A 19627-nucleotide genomic window follows, 5' to 3' on the forward strand; every position below is an offset into this window, starting at 1 on the left:
TCACTCACTATTATGTCCTCTTTGTGTTCCCTACACAGTATAATGTGTCCATTTGTAACCCTCATACACTACAATATCCTCCTTGCATCCCCCACAGTTGCTCAACAGTCTGGGGTCTCCGTTGTCGTATTTTGCTTTTCATAATGCACCACACATTATCAATGGGAGACAGGTCTGGACCGCAGGCAGGTAAGTCTAGTACCCGAACTCTTTTGCTATGAAGCCACGCTGTTGTAACACCTGCAGAAAAAGACGTTGCTTGGATGGCAGCATATGTTGCGCCATAACCTGTATGTACCATTCTGTATTAATGGTGCCTTCACAAGTTACCTATGTCCTGGGCACTAACACACCACTTTCATACCATCAGAGATACATGGACACTTTTCCACCTTGCATCATTCCATTTCAGATGAGTTCGGGCCCCGAGTAGCGAGTGGTGTTTCTGGGTATTGTTGATATGCGGCTTTCGTTATACATAATAGAGATTTAACTTGTACTTGTAGACATAGTGATGAACTGTGTTCACTGACAATGGTTTTTTGAAGTGTTCCTGTTACAGAATGATGTTGGTTTTTAACGCAGAGCCGCCTGAGGGATCGAAGGTCTCGGGCATTGAGTGTTGGTTTTTGGCCTTGTCGCTTACTTGCAGAGATTTGTCCAGTTTTTCTGAATGTTTTGATGATATTATGGACTGTAGATGATGCAATCCCTAAATTCCATGTAATTGTAGCTTGAGTAACGTTGCTCTGAAACTGTTGGACTATTTGCTCGTGCAGTTGGCCGCAAAGTGGTGAACCTCGCCCTATCCTTGCTTGTGAATAACTGAGCCTTTCGGGGAGGTTCCCTTTATACCCAATCATGACACTCACCTGTTTCTAATTAACCTCTTCATCTCTGGAATGTCCAAACAGGTGTTTTTTGAGCATTCCTCAAATTTCCCATCTTTTGTTGCCCCTGTCCCTGCTTTTTTGGAACGTGTTGCACCAAATTCAAAATGAGTGAATGTTTTTTTTAAAAAAAAAAAAACAATAAAGTTTATTTGTTTGAGCATTAATTATCTTGACTTTGTAGTGTATTTAATTGAAAATAGGTTGGAAAGGATTTGTAAATTATCGTATTCAATTTTATTTCTTACATAACGTCCCAACTTCCTTTGAATTGGGGTTGTACTAACATACATGCAATGGACAGAAGATAAATGCTGATAATGGTTCCTTAGGCTTTAATCACAGTTGCGGAAAAAACTTCAGAAAATGTCACTTCAGCTTTGGGCTGAGCTTACAGCGCATACGCAAGATTTAATTTACGCCAACAGGACAATTAAGCAAAGAAGAGGAGGAGAAGGAGCGTTCTACAAGCAAGAAGGGGTCAGCTATAAGAGGTCCAGGTCCCTTACAGATCTGGAGCGATTCACTGGTGAGAAGGATGTTCAGCATTGATATCCCAATGCAGATCTCAATTCCTGACAGTGTATTTAACAGCAGATCGCTCCGAATCTGTAAGAGCTATCACAAGGATCTTATCACTTTAAGGAGGAGTTTCTAATCTTTAAATTGAAAAAGTGATGTTTTATATGTAAAAGTGGTAAAATATAATAAAACCGATATAAATCTGGTATCGCTGTAATCGTAATGACCCCCCCCCCCAGACAAAGCCACCATGTCATGTATCATCATAACAACAAAATGCAAATAAATGATGATAGAATTGTGTGATATTTAACATGGACCCCCCAAAAAAGGTAAATAAAAGCAGAACATTATATGTACCCCAAAATGGCGGCAAATAAAAGTACAAAGAATAAGCCCTGACATAGCGATGTGGACAGAAAATAAAAGTTATGAATTTTGTAAGAAGGGGAAGGAAATTATGAAAAAATTCGCCAAGCATTAACGTACAAACTACCTGGCGTCACTAAGGGGTTAATCCTATTATCCCGATTAATATTGACAAATGACAAATGTTTAACACAGATGAAGAAAATATTGGAAAATTATTTCTATTATAAAATATTCATAAATATCTCTTCCCCTAAATCAGTTTCTATTCTTGTTATTCCGCCAACATTACCTCCATGTCCTGCAGTTGTCGCTGACACTCAAACCTCATAATACAAACTCACAGTTCTAGGGATGGTTAGGTATGCTTATGTTTAGGTTTCCATTGGATGTTTCCGAATATATTTGCTACTTCACAATGCATATTCCATATAGCGGATCACATAGGACAGTAAATAAATAGAAGACGTCTTTATCCAAATGGGTTTTCCTTGTTTCCTTCTTGGATACTTCCTGAATGTTATCTCGGCCTATCTATAACATGACAGAGCTGCAGTTTCCATTACAACAGATAACATTCCCTACATTTCCTTCGGTCAATCACTGAGCTGGCAATGGTCACGCTCTGAGGTACAAGATCTGACATGGTGCACACATTATACCTCAGACAAACGGAATAGACATGAAGTGCTGGAATCCTGCAGAAAGTAAGCCGTCACTTCTCTTCCTGTAGCGGCCGTTGCTGGGAGTCGCTCCATATTCATTGTTAGACATTTCCTGCAGACATTAGACTAGGCCGAAGAGTAACAAAGGATGGATGAAGGAAACAAGGAAATATCTAAGGACAAACAGAGATAAGAACTTACCAACGAATCTAATTAATACAATAAGAATTTATCCCATGGAAAAGTTTATTAACTTGATTGACTCCACAAAAAAGAAGAAAATAAAGGGGCACTCACCAGTCAACAAGTCCTAAAACAGGAGGTCTTATTGCAAAAATGTCCATAAAACACAACGTGCTGTGGAGCGGAAGAGAGGTAGAGGCCTGTATAGGCAAATGGCAACGATTGTTTCTCAGGCATCACATGAACCCTACAGCAGTGATTTTCAACCAGTGTGCCGCGGCACACTAGTGTGCCGTGACACATGGTCGGGTGTGCCGCGGGGAAAGTTCCCCAGACGCATGCCAAGATTGGCACGGGAGACCTATTTTGCTGGCACAGCAGCCAGTCCCCATGTAAATGTAGACGGAGCGTCCCTTCACTGCTCTGCTAGCTAGGGCTGAGGTGTAGGACACGCCCCCTTCTCTCCCTGCCCACCAATCAGAGGTGAGCCTCTCACTGCACAGGATAAGGGCTCCTTGGACCTGCTGCTACATGTGAGGAGGAGCTCCTGCCGTCTGCAGCCCTGAATAGGAGAGGAGGAGAGGAAGCTGAACAAAGTGAAAGTAAAAGAAAACACCAGGTTAGTAACTATTCTCATTAATGTCAGGCATTTGGGGTTATTACTTTAGTTTTAGTAACTCCATGTGCCTCACATTAATAGCAATTAACCCCATCATGTCCCTCATATTAACTCCTGTGTGGCTCACATAAGAGTTAATAACATGTGTGACATATGGGGGTACTATATAATGAAGATATTTACTTAATTATCACCTCCATATGTCTCACATATCAGTATCCCTTATGTAAAGCACATAGGGGGTTAATGTGAGGGACAGGATGGGGTTCACTGCTATTAATATGAGGCACATTGAGTTGTAACCTGTAATATACATGACCAGACTTTTTATACACAACTGTGGATAAGAGTACAGACCTATACATTTCTAAGGCCCCATATATACAGCCATTCTTTTTGTGGCTGTGTATCTGGGCCAAATTGAAGAGCTGAAAATTATAGAGCAGGTCCTATATCTGTCCTATACCTACCCTATATCTGTCCTATATATACCCTATATCTGTCCTATACCTACCCTATATCTGTCCTATACATACCCTATATCTGTCTGCATTTGTGGCCCTGTCAATTAATTTTTAATGTTTATATCAGTGAAAACCACATGCGTGCCACTTGTATGCAGAAGGCGTAAGGCTGAGGCCCCACATTGCATAAACGCAGCGTTTTTGTTGCAGATTTTGCGGCAGTTTATTTCAACCAAAGAATCAACCATTTAGAATCTATATTATTAACTATATGTATAATATGTACTGTTTTAGTGTCATTTTGTGCCATTTTGGTTGGTGGTGTGCCCCGGGATTTTTTAAGTGTAAAAAGTGTGCCGTGGCTCAAAAAAGGTTGAAAATCACTGCCCTACAGGATCTCAGTCCGATTCAAATATATAAGGATTCCCTCCTCTCTCCATCATCCAATGGCATGGGGCACTTGGAAAAGCGGGGGAGGGGGGGGAGACACCCCCCAAAAAAGGGCGTGAAGGAGAAAATATAACACCATCACATGGGCACGTAAAGGTCCAGACCATTGTCGGACCAGAAGGAGAATTTCTTCTTTTCCTTTTTCTAGATAGTGCAGGTGGATATCACCGAAGTTTTAGAAGTCTCCTCAGCTCCATATCTTACATACCAATAGGCTGACTCTCGGCTGCCTGCACAAAAATTCTACGGCCACATAAGCAGTGTATATTAGCCAACAAACAGATGAATATGTAAATTTTGTAAAGCGGACCTGAAGAAGAACTTTGCATTACTTCGATCTACATAGAAGGTATTTGTAAGCTGGCAAAATAGCCGCATCTTGACAGGTCTTGCTTCTAGTGCTAATATTGGCTGGAGGGGGGACGGTGAGCCTAAAGGCCCCACACATAATAATGACATTGTGAATAAATGAAATTGGCTAAAAAAAAAACCACAGTCATATATATTTGGCATAGTGGGTGTTTCTGTCCACTCAAGTCAATCTAACAGGCTTTCCCTTTCCTGCTCATCAAAGGTATCAGTTACATAAAAGCCTAAAAGGCCTATCATACTGTATTGTATTTCTTCATGTCAATCACAGGTTTCTGAGAAAAACACTTGTAAAGGTTCATTTTCCTAAAGCTTTTATATAGATCTATCTCAAAATCGACAATATCAAAATTTTCAACCAGTCTGAAAAATCCAACAATTCTCAGTCCAAAATAAATCAGTCAAAGTCACCACTAGTCGAATCTGCATAAAATTTCTCCACAAAACTTCTTTCCTCTTTGGATTGGGTCTGTTTCTTTCGCCGTCCTCTTCATGATTGACTTCTATTACTATCTGTTCCTATTATATACAAAAACAAAAAACTTGAGAGTCTTCAGTAGTTGATCCCTTTTTAATGGCTAACGAATAATGATGACAGATTACAACGTTTCGGAACTCTCGGGTCCTTTCTCAAGTAAATTTAAAACCATTTCTGAAGGATGCATATTTATGTACAAAAGGGCATATAGGAATAGAATTCTAGGAGGAAGGGGGGTAGAGGGTCATTAGTAATTGGTACAAACAATGTAAACATTCCAGGATTCTATCAGTTCTCAGGGTCTCAGGTCAGTGATTTCTGTAAGATGCCATAAAACCATGTGACAGATTTAGCCCCTTCTCCAGTGTTTGCAGCAGGGTCATAAATTTATACTCATAAATCCGTCGTTCTTTCTTTGATTTGAAATTCCCTCTTAAAACCCAAATTTTCTTGTGATCGGTGATATCATGATCCTCATTGCAGAAATGTTTTGATACGGGAAGGTCCAGTCTTCGTTCTCTAATTGTATGGCGATGTGAATTCATACGCATTCTAAGTTGCTGTCCGGTCTCTCCAACATACAGATTTTCAGTGGGACATTTGGCGCACATTATTAAATACACTACTTCTCTGTTAATGTTTAACAGAAACAAACACTTACACTCACCCTCCATCGCTCCCCCGCTGCTCTCTCACTCATACACATAGTTGTAGGCGCGATGTGACGTCGTCAAATTGCGGCTACAAATGCCGGAGCACAGAGTTAAAGCAGGAGCTGAGCTGTGACAGCTCCTGCTTTAAACGCCTATGTCAGGGGTCCTCAAACTTTTTAAACAGTGGGCCAGTTCACTGTCCCTCGGACCATTGGAGGGCCGAAATATAGTTTAAAGGGATTCTACCATTAAAATCATATTTTTTTCGATAACACGTAGGAAGACATGCAGGACTTTGTGTCCGGCTTAAAAAAAAATGGTTTCCCCGCAGACAGGCCACAAGCGGACACTGGTTGGATGTTTAGATGTTTGTTACTCAATCACGCAAAACCCGCTCGACCGATTTGGCTGAAATTTTCCACAAACATAGTCACTACACTCAATTGCGCAATAGGCTACTTTTCGTCACAATAGCGCAAATACGTTTTTCCCAGGACCCCCACAAAACCCAAACTCACATCACTATCTCTGCAATCTCACACACTTTGGACCATAGCAAGCCACAAAATTCATATTACCCTCTACAGCAGAGGTCAGCAACCCCTGGCACACGTGCCAAGAGTGGCACTCCTGCCATATTTCACTGGCACACCAGCAGCACAGGACCTGAAAGAGTTAAATGAAGTCCGAGTCTCTTCAGTGGGCTGCTAGAGCTGAGGTATAAGGGCACTCCCCTTTGAGAGGGGTGCAGGAAACCCAGGGGGTGGAGCTTAATCGCTCAGGTCTGTGCCTGCTATAGTGGTCTGCATCCTGCAAACATTCCCCGGGGAGAAGAGGAAGCTGCTAGCAAAGTGAAACTGAAAAACACGCAGGTACATAAGATTACTGTTCTCATTAATGTCAGGCATTTGGGGTTATTAGTTTAGTCTTAGTAACTCCATGTGCCTCACATTAATAGGAATAAACCCCATCATGTCCCTCATATTAACCCCTGTGTGCCTCATATAAAGGTTACTACTATGTGAGACATATGGAGGTAATAATAAAAGACCTCAATAATGAAGATACTTAATTATTACCTCCAAGTCTCTCACATATCAGTAACTCTTACACTGGGGTTAATCTGAGGGACATGATGGGGTTCATTGCTATTAATAAGAGGCACATGGAGTTATTAAACTGTTATGCACAGGGACAGACTTTATGTGGCTTGCTCAAGAGTATCCTGTGCCCAAAATGTACATGTACTGGCAGAAAATAACAAATCATACAATGTCGTATATCCAAGTATATTCACTTGAAATACCTCTGTCCCAAAGACACTATGTACAGTTTATACCAATACCGTATAGCAGCTGAAATACAAATTACATTCATCACAAAAGTCTCACGTATTCTCAGAATTAAAGCAAAAACAAGATACAAAGTTACATTTCATATCCCATACCTTATACACAGTACGAAAACCTTACCCGCGCCTGTTTACCCACTTTCACAATCACCGCAGACGAAGTCGCGGGTACCAGCTAGTGGGTTATAAAGGTGACTGCTGGGTTTCTGTCCCCTGTCCAGTTTCGCTGGGACTGAAGATGGAAACCCGACGGAATGTATACACCAGACATCGAGCACAAGTGTGAATGCCCCCGACGTGTTATTTATCCTACAGTACGATATTATACTGCTTACTTCAGGGGCACAAGTAGGGTCGGTCCAGGAAGGCAGAAGGCACTAAACCTGACCAGTGAGACCACTGCTGAGCAGCACAGCGCACTGTAGGACGGTAGTGGGTTTGCTTACTGTAATTTGGGATGCATCAGGTCACGTTGCTAGGGTGACCTGACTGACGAAGTGACGGAGGGGCACAGTTGACTATAATGGGCCAGGCCATAGAGATGGCGTGCTTCACTTTACCTATTGGAGGGCACCGCTCCTGATGTCTGTGCGACCTGCTCTGCCTCCGATGTCCACCTGTCACATCGCATGTATGCGATGTAAGGAGGATACCGGAGGCAGATCAGGCCACGCAGACATAAGTAGTGGTGCCTCCTGTATCCTCCTTACATCGCATACAAGCGATGTGGCAGGAGGACACAGGAGGACACTGGAAGCAGCGCAGGTCGCACAGACATAAGGAGTGGTGCCCTTCATAATGTAAAGTGAAATGTGCTCCATGGCCTGGCCCGATCTCCCCTGGAGCTTCATTATAAATGCACGCCTGCTGGCGTTGTCGGCAGGCCGGACAGAAGTGCTTGGCGGGCCGCAGTTTGAGGACCCCTGGCCTATGTATTCAGCCCATCGGCGTCCATAGGATGCCGATGAGTTGAAATCGGGACATACCTCCCACCGACCGGGACCACAGGACAGGACATCGAAATCGTTAGTGTCCCACGGAAATCGGGATGGTTGGGAGGTATGGATGTATACATACAGTATTATGTTCACAGTCTACTTTATAAATATGGCCACATATCTATCTGAATTATACCTGATCATACAATATATATCAGGAAGATTTCTCTTTATACAAGTCATATAGTCATTACACCAATAGCACATTCCAATATATTCTTAGCGTTGCCTCATAACCTCTCTGTCAATAATCCACCAATAGTCTGTGTAATGAGCCCTTATGGGGACACCCAAAGTCATTACCTTCATTTAGAAGTTCCAGTGACGGCATTTTCTGTAGCTTTTCTCTAATAAGTAAAGGAAGATCAGATTTCGGTGATGGGTTACTGAGAAGATCTGGAATCTTGGGTTGCCCAGCTGTTATACATCAGTAAATGTCTCTATATAATGATGACTGACAATGTGACAACTGGTAATGGATTGTGAATTTGCCTTGACAATCCTCCTATATGGTTTGCATACATGTCATTTCTTAGGTTCCTTCTCCATTTTGTGACGTTTCTGACCCTGTAATCTGATCAGACACATTTCTTCTATAGGACTTTATATTCTCTATCTGACACTATCAAGTCACTAGGGTTGAGCCAATCTTGAGATTTCAGGATCGATTTTGAAATCCGATTTCCGATCATTTTCCATTCGAACCTGATCTCGATCCCAATCCTGATCCTTTTTTTCTAAGATTATTTTTTTAAAAGCTAAAAAAAAGTTACCCAAAAACACATACAAGTTCTTAGAATGCATAGAAAGAGCAAGGGAACACTTAAATGGCCATAAAACATCGTTTTTTAATCACTACACAGCGTGGAGTCCAAAAATTGAAGCACATGATCCTCAGTCATATGAGTGACCTCTCCCCAAGGAAGCATAGGCCTTAAAATAAGTTTTTTTTCAGTAGCGTGGAGTCCAAAAATTTAAGCACATGAGCCTCTGAAAAATTGTATCCTAAAAAAAAAAAAAAAAAGTATGTGCAGGAGGAGCTACAGAAAATCGATGAGACATTTTGTAACATCGATTACTTTATAACGCCAATGGTGTGTTACAGCCCTTCTCTATCCAGGACTCGTTCATCTTTATGAAACTCAGGTGATCGACATTGTCAGCAGAGAGTCTTGTCCGAAGCTTCGTCACAACACCACCTGCAGTGCTGAACAGTCGTTCTGAGAAGACACTAGCTGCTGGACAGGAATGTAACCCCAGGGCAGACTGGGCAAGTTCAGGCCACATTTCCATCTTTGACACCCAGTAGTCCAGCAGGAAAGACTCTTGTGGTAAGATGTCTATGTGCGTTTTCATATAGTCATGCACCTGCAACAAAAAATGCTGTCTCCGGTCTGATACCTCTACATTTAATGTTGCTGTAGTTGGCCTCAACAAAGACAGCCAAACACTAGCCATTATGCCCACACTTCCCTTGCAACAGGCTGTGCTTCTGTCTCTGGGACCACCATGGCGTTGTGAAAGTTGTGCAGGAGTTGGAAAGGATCTTGACTCACTGCTTTCTGTAGGAAATGTGTCCATTAAGTCGTCCAACAGCGTTTGATGGTACATATCGCTATCCCTATAAGCCTGTGGTGTGATGGAAAAGAAGCCCGGAACTTTATCCCTAAAGCGAGGATCAAGTAGGCTTGCCACCCAGTATTCAGGATCTGCCAGGATGTTTTTCACACATTTATAATCCAAAACACAATTTAGCATGAAATGACACGTGTGCCAATGTACCTGGTGGTGATTCATGACTGTCCAACTCATCTAAGCTGACTATAGTCTCTTCTGTATCCCCCCCATCCATGCACAATGCTTGTTGACTGGGACTGCTGGAATGACTCCTCCACAGTGACATCAATCTCCTGATCCAAATCACCCTCATCCTCCTCCTCTGAATAAGTACCCACAGAAGCTATTCGAGTCTGTGACCCAGTCTCCAACCATTGCCTGATCCGTCCAGCCCTGGAGTCATGGTGGTCATGTTAGTCTTCCAAGTCCTGGCTGTCTTCAAAGAAAATCTCTTCCTCCTCTGTTGCACATGCCTGATCCCTCAAAGTTATGAGGCTGTCCTTCAATGTGCACAAAAGTGGCACAGTCATGCTGACGCTGGTGTTGTTTGCGCTGACCACTTTTGTGCAGTATTCCAGACACTGAAGATCCAAACAGACATCATGCAGCTGTGCCCACTCCACAGCCATAAGATGGAGGTTTACTGGGGCAACATTTGTACGTCGGGCCCCTCTTGTCATCAAAAGATCTATTACTGCTGGCTTCTGTTCGACAAACCTCTGCAGCATATGCAATGTCGAATTCCACTTGGTGGGGACATCACACATGAGCCTGTGAATGGGCAAGCGGTGTTTGCACTGAAACGGAGCCATGAGAGATGACAATGACAGTCACCTCTATTACAAAATTGTCTGAATACTGTATAAGCAATGCCGCCCCTGCTACCTCTTGTGTCACCCCCTCTACCTCATAGATTGTAAGCTCTTGCGAGCAGGGCCCTCAGTCCCATTGTGTGAAATGAAGTTCTTTATGTATCTGTCTGTGTTTCAACCCTACAAATTGTACAGCGCTGCGGAATATCTTGGCGCTATATAAATAAAATTTATTATTATTATTCGATGAAGCTACCTTGGACCGCCGTATATGGGCACACAATGCTCGTACTTTGTCAAACAGGGGTGCAAGATCGGGATAGTGTTTCAAGAATGCTTGCACCACCAAATTGAATACATGCGCAAGGCAAGGTATATGTGTCAATGGGAACAAATTCAGGGCCGTCACCAAATTTCTACCATTGTCGCAGACCACGTTGCCTATTTTGAGGTCTAGCGGACCAAACCATAACTCAGTTTCAGCAATTATAGCATCTTTGATGTTTTCGTCAGTGTGACTCAGTTCCCCTAAACTAATTAATTTCAGTATTGCTTGTATTGCCTTTGCCCGTTAGCACGCCGATACAAATGAGGTGCATTCCCAGCCCCATGATTTGGTGGAGGTTCTGGTGTGGAACTCATTCCGTCCCTGTGGAAATGAAGTTTCGGAATTTGTTGAAGGGGAAGTTGGAACCCCCAATGACTTCTGAATGACCCTCCTTCGTGTTGGAAGAATAGAAGACAAACTACCGTCAACATTTTGACAAGAGTCAAACATGTTGACCCAATGTGCGGTCAGAGATAGGTAGTGGCCCTGCCCATGCTGGCTAGTCCACGTGTCCGTTGTCAAATGCACACATGCACTAACAGATTTCTTTAGGGCACGCTTGATCTGTTGCTTGACATGTTCCTGCAAGTCAGGGACCGCCTTTCATGAAAAGTAATGGCAGCTGGGTACAACATATTGGGGCACAGCATGGGCCATCAGGGAGCGAAAAGTCTTTGATTCCACAAAGCGGAAAGGGACCATTTCCAAGGCCAGTAGCTTTGAAATGCTGGAGGTAAGCAGCTTAGCACGCTCATGTGTGGCTGGATAGGTTTTTTTCATTTCCAATACTTGTTGGAGGGTGGGCTGGCTATTAGAGCCAGAAAGAGAGGAACATGTTGGAGCAATTGGGATGCGGAATTCAGACGTGGCTCTTTGGCCAGTGGTTCCTGTAATTCTTTTATGCTAATTGCTTGACTGTTGCCCAGCACTGCTGCCTGGCACACATGAAGTTGGTGTGTACGTGGCACTGGAAAAGTAGGTGGAAGAACTCACCAAAGCTCGTGGTGGATCAACGTTCACAGGCACATCCCTCTCTTTACTTTCTTGTTCATTATATATTGTACAGATTTCAGATGCCTAGGCATAGCATTTGTATTGAGGTGCCTAGGGTGTCGGGTCTGTATTCGTATTGTGAAGGCTAGACTGGTGTATGAGCGCGCACGCAGGGCCGGCGGCATCTCGCCGCTTGGCTTTGCATATGTGACCCCGGAGCGGAATAACAGCATCGCTTCTGCCGCTGCTGGCTTCAGAAGCATAGAGATGTTGCTGGCTTCACCTGTGCCGGCGTCTAACAGTGTATTGGCGGCACCTTCCCCTAAAGGGTAAACTACCCCCCCAACCTCCAGGCTCTCGCTCCCGTTCACTTAGCCCCTCCTCCCTCCCGCCTGAGAGCAGGCTGAAACATCACTTGACTCAGGAGCAGCTAGGTCAGGGCTGTGGCCACAAAAAAATGAATAAAGTAATATAGTGAACAAACAAAGGAGTTCTGCTGAAGCAGTGTATTTAGGAAAAGTCTTACATTCACATTTACAAGCATTATAGATAGGATCCTTGTGACGGGACAACCCCTTTAATTGATTTTTGATATTTTTAAGTCTTGAAAATGACCGTTCTCCAGTACAATTAGTGACTATTAAACTGATAAACAGCCGTAAGATTGATTCCACATTGGGGAAGGCCACTTGAATATTTTCTTTGAATATTATTTGATACAAGTCTGTATGCAACAATGTGGAATTTTTTGAAGGTTTATGTGTTTGTCTCACGTATGTGTGGAAATGAAATAGTTCTTCAGTAAGTTTTTGGTTGATATCTACTGGGTATTCTTGCATTCCCCCTACGCCCAACAGCAGCACAAGATGGGGTATTCCTGCCCCTGTGTGCTGTTAGGACAGGTAGAATTTTTAATTAGCTAACAGCACTTTCCCCTATAAGAGGCCGAGAGACCTCCTCCCCCCTGTGTTTTTTTCTGTCCTGTGTGACAGGACAGGTGGTGGGGGAGAGGTGTGGAACTCAGGGACGCAGGCCGGGTTCATGTGACATAAGACAACAAGGAAGGAGGCCTGGCAGGATTGTGGAGAGTTAAGTAACAGTGTTTTTTATGTTTCTAACTCTCCCGGTCCGCCATTCATTATACTCGGGGATCCGAAAAGACCCCCCGAGTATAATGATAGCAGCAGTAGCGGCTGTCACCGGCCCCCTAATGTCCCAGGCCCTGTGGCAGCTGCCTCTGCTGCTATGGCGGTAGTTACGCCACTGATTCAGAATATTAATCAGGTAATTTCCTTACCGGCCTTTTTTCCCTGTCCCACTTCTGAGTGGGAGGAAAGGATGCACATGCTGGACTTGGTCAGAGCATTACGTATTTACCTGGATCGCACAGCTTCTTTCCGAAGGCCGAAGAATCTGCTAATTAATGTTTTTGGCCACAACAGAGGCGTCAAAGCATCAAAAGTAACCCTGTCAAGATGAATCAGGGAAGCCATCATCTTCTCCCTTCAAGCCCAGGACCTTCCTGTGCCGGAGTTCGTCCATGCCCACACTACTAGAGCGATGTCAACCTCCTGGGCAGAAAGACGCTCTCTCTCCTTGAAGCAGATATGTGCCACTGCCTCCTGGGGTTCGCAGCTGACCTTTGCCAGACACTATAGGCTGGACTGGCGCTCTGCAGACTCTGTAGCCTTCGGGCATTCTGTCTTGGCATCGGGCTGCAAAGACCACCCACACTAGAAGGGGTTATACTTGCTAAATCTCCATCTCATGCTGCTGTTGGGCGTAGGGGGAATGGAAGATTATGAAGATAATCTGTTTTCCCTTAGCCCAAACAGCAGCACAAGGCTCCCTCCCATTTATTATTGTATTTTTGTGTTAATGTATATTTGTATACTCCTCGACTAACACAGGGGGGAGGAGGTCTCTCGGCCTCTTATAGGGGAAAGTTCTGTTAGCTAATTAAAAATTCCACCTGTCCTAACAGCACATAAGAGGAGGAATACCCCATCTGGTGCTGCTGTTTGGGCTAAGGGAAAACAGATTACCTTCATAATCTTCCATTAACAGCTCAACACCTTTTTGAAGTTCTACCTTTGATAATGTATGATGGGCAAGAAAGGAAAATATTTTCACTACATCATCATAAACAGAAGCTCTTCTTCCTAAATTTGATTCTAGTGCATCTAATATAGGAATAAATGATTTGATCCTAAATTTATCTCGTGAAGAGAGTTCGTCTAAGGCATCAGGGTAAGATGAATTTTCGTAATTCCCTTGCCTTTTACTTCTTATTATCCTTCTGGCAGTTCTATATTCAGTATTTGGCAACGTGTTTTTTGCTTGTTGCTCAAATGCATCAAAATCTTCCCTAATTCCACGTAAAATATCCAAAAGTGACCTGTACCAATTTGCACAACTACTAACTAAAATATTAGGGCTTTGAAGAATTTTACTTACTTTTGAAAAATGTCTCAGTATTCGATCCCAGAAATGGAGCATAAACACGAATTCAAATTCTTCCATCTTCTCTAACAGATTGTTGTCCCTCAATCTAGTCTCACCCTTTGTATTATTATCTGAATGTAAATAATTGAGTGCATCGGTGATAGCATTGTAATTTTCTAAAATAGCTTTTGCGTGTGCCTCCCACCTTGTGTCTGATAAATATTTAGGCACTTTAGAATGAGGTTTCAAATGTGATTTCGGAACTGCCCATCTTTTTGTGCAAGACATGAAAAAGATATAAACTTCGTTCACAACACCAATACATTTTTATGTTTGTTTATTAGTCACATGCATAGAATTTCTCCTTATTTTCGGCTGTGTTTTAGAGTGTTCACTGTTTTTAGAATAGTGTTATTTTAATTTTGTTAACAATTTGAATGTAGGCCCCTCTTGATCTTGAGGCCCTAGGCTGAAGCCTAGTTAGCCTATTGGTAAATCCGGCACTGGGCCTGTGTCACAATACCCTTACTAGTTTGCTAGAGACCAATGGCTGGAAACAGGGAGTATAACAATAGCAATACACAGATAGACTTAGAGTCCGTTCAATGGAAGGCAGGGAGGCTTGGCTGGAAGCAGTGATCCCATTATCAGCAGGCAGGCTTGCTGGGATCAGCAGTTCCACAGCTCCTATGGACCAGGTGGATAGCAAAGTCTTTTAGTAGGAGGACTTGCTGGGGCCGGTAGTTCCATGGCTCCTATGGACCAGGTGGATGGCAAGTCTTTGGTAGCAGGAGGACTTGCTGGGGGTAGTAGTTACAGGTAGCAACCAACTTGGCAGGTGAATAACCAACTTGGAACAGTCAGTTAGAGCTTGAGGACCTTGGCAGAAGACAGACTTCTGAAACCAATACTCAGGCAACAGGGTAATCACAACACACATGCTAAATAATCAAGAATCAGGAAACCAGGGTAAGTCACAGGCAGGAAACACAAAAAACTCCATCTTGACTGCTGGTAAAAAAGAGTTCAACAAAACAAGATCGTGACAACCTGCTACATACACGCACACACACACACACACACAGCTCTGCTCCATAGACGTCACACGCACACAGCTCTGCTACATACACGTCACACACACACAGCTCTGCTGCATAGACGTCTCACACACACACAGCTCTGCTACATACACATCACACACACACCGCTCTGCTACATACACATCACACACACACACACAGCTCTGCTACATACACGTCACACACACACAGCTCTACTACATACACGTCACACACACAGCCCTGCTAAATACACGTCACACACAGACAGCTCTGTAGAGACCTCCAAGATCTGGTCATGTGATTCCGTGACTCCACCCACATCTATGACATCATCACAGGTCCTGTGAGCAGACGGTTGCTGCACCCGAGGAGGTAAGTGCTCGCTCTCAGCCCTTCTCATACATTCAGTCTCCCTCATTTCCAGGCTGCAGCCTCTTCTATGGTCAGACTTTTGGCTCGGTGTCGCCCCTTAGTACCGGCCACATGTTCTCCTCCCTCCCCCCTCCTCTGTAGCTCCGTATGTATATGCAATACATGGACAATAATGGAGGCCCAAACCTCCCAGTGGAGCCGAGTAATAGACAATGAATCTCCGTGTAAATCGGGGGGCCCTGTCTGAGGGGGGAGGGGATGTCTCGTCTTAGCGGCAGCTGTGACATAGAAGTGTTGGGTAAAGCTGGTAGGGGATGAGGTTGTGTGATAGATGGGAATGGGGTCGTCTGGGTCATAGATGGACTTAGACTGCCATCCAACATTCATATATACTGTCTGACTCTGCTCCATCCTTCATCCTCAGATATGCTCCCACCACCTGGACTCATCATCTAAAGGCTCTCCTGCTACAATCAGCTCTGCTTCTTCCACCTTACTCCTGTTCCAAACATAACTCAGCTCTGCTCCATCTCTGCTTGCTGTTATTATCAATCATTTCTGTTGGTATGTTGTTACCACTTTGTAGCACTTACATTAGCTTTGATATCTCCATCTCTACACCCTGCTGTCTCCCCCTCCTTTTCTCATTTCCCTCTCTTTGATTCTGGCCTGTGTCTATCTGCATATCTCCACATCCCCATTCACACCTGATGGTGATTTTACAAACCTCAGCTTGTATAAATGTAAGTGCTTAGGTCATTGCAATCCAAGCGTGCAATCAAAGTGTGAAATCTATGTGTGCTAATCAGAATTAGGCTGCGCCGCACCTCCCATGAGGCGACCGCTTCAGGCGGCGCTATGTCAGGGCCCCAGGGAGGGCGGCATTTTTGATTACCTACGCCAGTCCAGGACAAGCTGTCCCTCTCCCTGCTACTCCTTACTTCTGGTGACTTATCTCCTAATCCTGGACCACCCCAGCAAATCCCTACTTTCGGCTCTCTCCCCACCTGGCATAAGTGCACAGAACCCCTTAAATCTTAAACCTATCTCACTCGGTCCTACCCCTCCCCCTGTCCTCTCCGGTGCACTATGAAACGCTTGCTCTACACGCAATAAACTAGACTACATCCACGACATTTTCATTTCAAATGAATTTACATTTCTCAGCATCACAGAAACATGGCCGACCCCTCAGACACCACCTCCCCCGCTGCCTTTTCCTATGGAGGTCTGAAATTCTCACACACTCCCCGCCCTAACAATAAACCTGGTGGAGGTGTAGGCGTCCTCCTGTCAGACAATCGCCCCTATCCAAGCACTACCTGCCCTCACCTCCCCACCTCCTTTGAAGTGCACTCTGTTTTAGAGATGTAACAGTAAAATATTCGTTATTCATTTCGAATAGCCGCTCAATATTCGACTATTCGAATGAATATCGAACCTCATTATAGTCTATGGGGGAAAATGCTTTGTTTCAGAGGATCCCACCATTCGACTCAGGAGGGTCACCAAGTCCACTATGACACCTCAGCAAATGATGCCAACACCAATGCAATGCAACTGGGACAGCAGGGGAAGCATGTCTGGGGGCATCTAACAAGCCCAAGTCACTGTTTTACCCCACTATCATAGCCTAACAACTACACACTATACACACTCAAAAAAACCTCTATCAAAGTGGGAAAATACTTGGAAACCTTCTTTCCTCCCCAATTGGATGGACACAAACCCAAATTTCAGCTCAACAAGCATTAACAAGCACCCCTTTAAATCACGTTGCCCATGACAACCACAGATGGAATAGGCAATGGGAAATCCATCAGTACCCACCCTGAACTGTCATTGTGGATGTGTGTGATGTGGTAAGACCTTCCAAAATTCACTTTTCTAGCCCTTAACATGAGCCCTTCAAAATTAAGTTACAGGCCCTTAAGCTGAGCTACCAGCAGAGATTGAGGCCCTTCAGGTGACTTCAGCCTCTTACCAGCAGAGTTTTACGCCCTTTAACTTAGTTCAGCCTTGCACCAGCAGTGCTTTTGGCCCTTGAGGTGAGTTGAGCCTTGCACCAGCAGTGTTTTATTTTTTTTTTTGTCCCTTGGGGTGACTAGAGCCTTATAGCAGCAGTGTTTTATTTTTTGGCCCTTGGGGTGACCCCTAAAAAATTAGATTTCAGGCGCTTCGGGGGAGCCCTAAAAAATTGATTTGTAGGCCCTTGGGGGGTATCCATGAAAAATTAATTAAAATTGTTTTTTACAATTACATAACGGTGAAGGGGCTGGGATTGGAGGAGGAGGATGAGTGAATTGGGTGCTGGCAGTCCCTCTCCAGTACCTGAACTGTGGACTGGATACCCAGCTGGATATCCACGTCCCCTGCTGCTACCCTGCTGCATGATTTGCAGTTTCACTGTATGTATACAATGTTCCTGTAGTGTAGCTCTGAAAAGAGCTGTTTTTTCCTGCCTATAGAACACTACAATCTGTTTCTTACCCTGAGAACAAGCTCTCCCTATCACTCCAAAACGAAAATGAGATGAAGATGGCCGACACTATTCTTATGAATCAGAGGTCACATGTTTTCGGCAGCCAATGGGATTTTCCAATTTTTTTTCAATTCCTACGTGGTCGTAGTTCCTGTCCCACCTTCCCTGCAACTGACCACCGGGAGCCACCGCTGCCTTTATTGACCATTTCAGCACCTGGCTCACACACTTCCTATTCACCCCCACCATCATCATGGGCGATTTCAACATCCCCATTGAGACACAGAACCCCACCCCCCGCTTCCAGTCTCCTGTCCCTCACTGCCTCCTTTAGTCTCTCCCAATGGTCCTCCTCTGCCACCCACACAAAGGACACACCCTAGATCTCATATTCACCCGCCTCTGCTCTATATGCAGCCTCTCTAACTCTCCATCCACACTCTCTGACCACAACCTGTTGACATTCTCTGCCCTCTCCTCTGTAATAGATCCCCCCCAACCTCTAAACCAACACTGCCCTGCAAGAACCTTAACATCCGCACGCTCTCAGACTCTCTCCTACCACTCGCTGACATATCCTCACTCCAGGATGCAGATGCCGCTGCTGCCTTCTTTACTACCACCATTACTTCAGCCCTTGACTCTGTGGCCCCCTTCACAAACACCAGAGTCCGACCAATCAATATTCCTGGCACACCAACCTGACTAAAAAACAGACGATCCTCGCGGATTGCAGAACGCCTCTGGAAGAAAAGACACTCCCAGGAAGACTTCCTCAGTTATAAAGAGGCACTTCTTGTAAACAAGAACACTTACCTCTGCTAAGCAGGTCTATTTCACCACACTCATATCTGCCCTATCCCACAACCCCAAACAGCTATTCACCACCTTCAACTCCCTCCCCCGTCCTCCTGCCCCCCCCTCTGACATCACTTATCTCAGCTGACAACTCTGCCTCTTACTTCAAAAGTAAAATTGTCACCATCAGAAACGGTCTTACCCTACTCCCCCGACAGCCCCTCTACCCAACTGCTCGCTGCTCCTCATCCTTAACCTGCTCCTCCATCATCTCTGATGAAAAACGCTCCACCTTAATCTCTAAATCCCACCTCACCTCCTGTGCGTTTGACCCGTTCCAGTCACATCTCATCCCCAAACTCACTAAAGTCATCACCCCAGCTCTAATCCATCTCCTCAACCTATCCCTAACCAGGGGATCCTTCCCTTCTGCCTTCAAAAATGCCACTGTCACACCCATACTTAAACCATCCCTCAACCCGTCCTCTCCAGCCAACTATCGTCCCATCTCACTGCTCCCGTTCGCCTCAAAACTGCTTGAGCAACAAGTCCACTCCGAACTCTCCTCCTATCTCTAATCCAACCTGCTCTTTGACAGACTTCAGTCAGGCTTCAGACCCCGTCGCTCCACTGAAACTGCCCTAACCAAAGTCACTAATGACCTTTTAACTACCAAAGCCAAGCGTCATTACTCTGTCCTCCTCCTCC

General features: G+C 44.5%; 2 protein-coding genes across 2 annotated transcripts in view; one reads left to right on the forward strand and one right to left on the reverse strand.

The window, feature by feature from the left end:
* The window catches only part of LOC142190613 (gastrula zinc finger protein XlCGF66.1-like), a 410056-nt gene that overhangs the window by 127404 nt on the left and 263025 nt on the right, over positions 1 to 19627 (reverse strand). The window lies entirely within an intron of this gene.
* Positions 1 to 19627, forward strand: part of LOC142189887 (uncharacterized) — a 167275-nt gene that overhangs the window by 91850 nt on the left and 55798 nt on the right. The gene's annotated exons all lie outside the window — the stretch shown is intronic.

This window comes from Leptodactylus fuscus, chromosome 1, assembly GCF_031893055.1.
Source record: "Leptodactylus fuscus isolate aLepFus1 chromosome 1, aLepFus1.hap2, whole genome shotgun sequence".
Lineage (NCBI taxonomy): Eukaryota > Metazoa > Chordata > Amphibia > Anura > Leptodactylidae > Leptodactylus > Leptodactylus fuscus.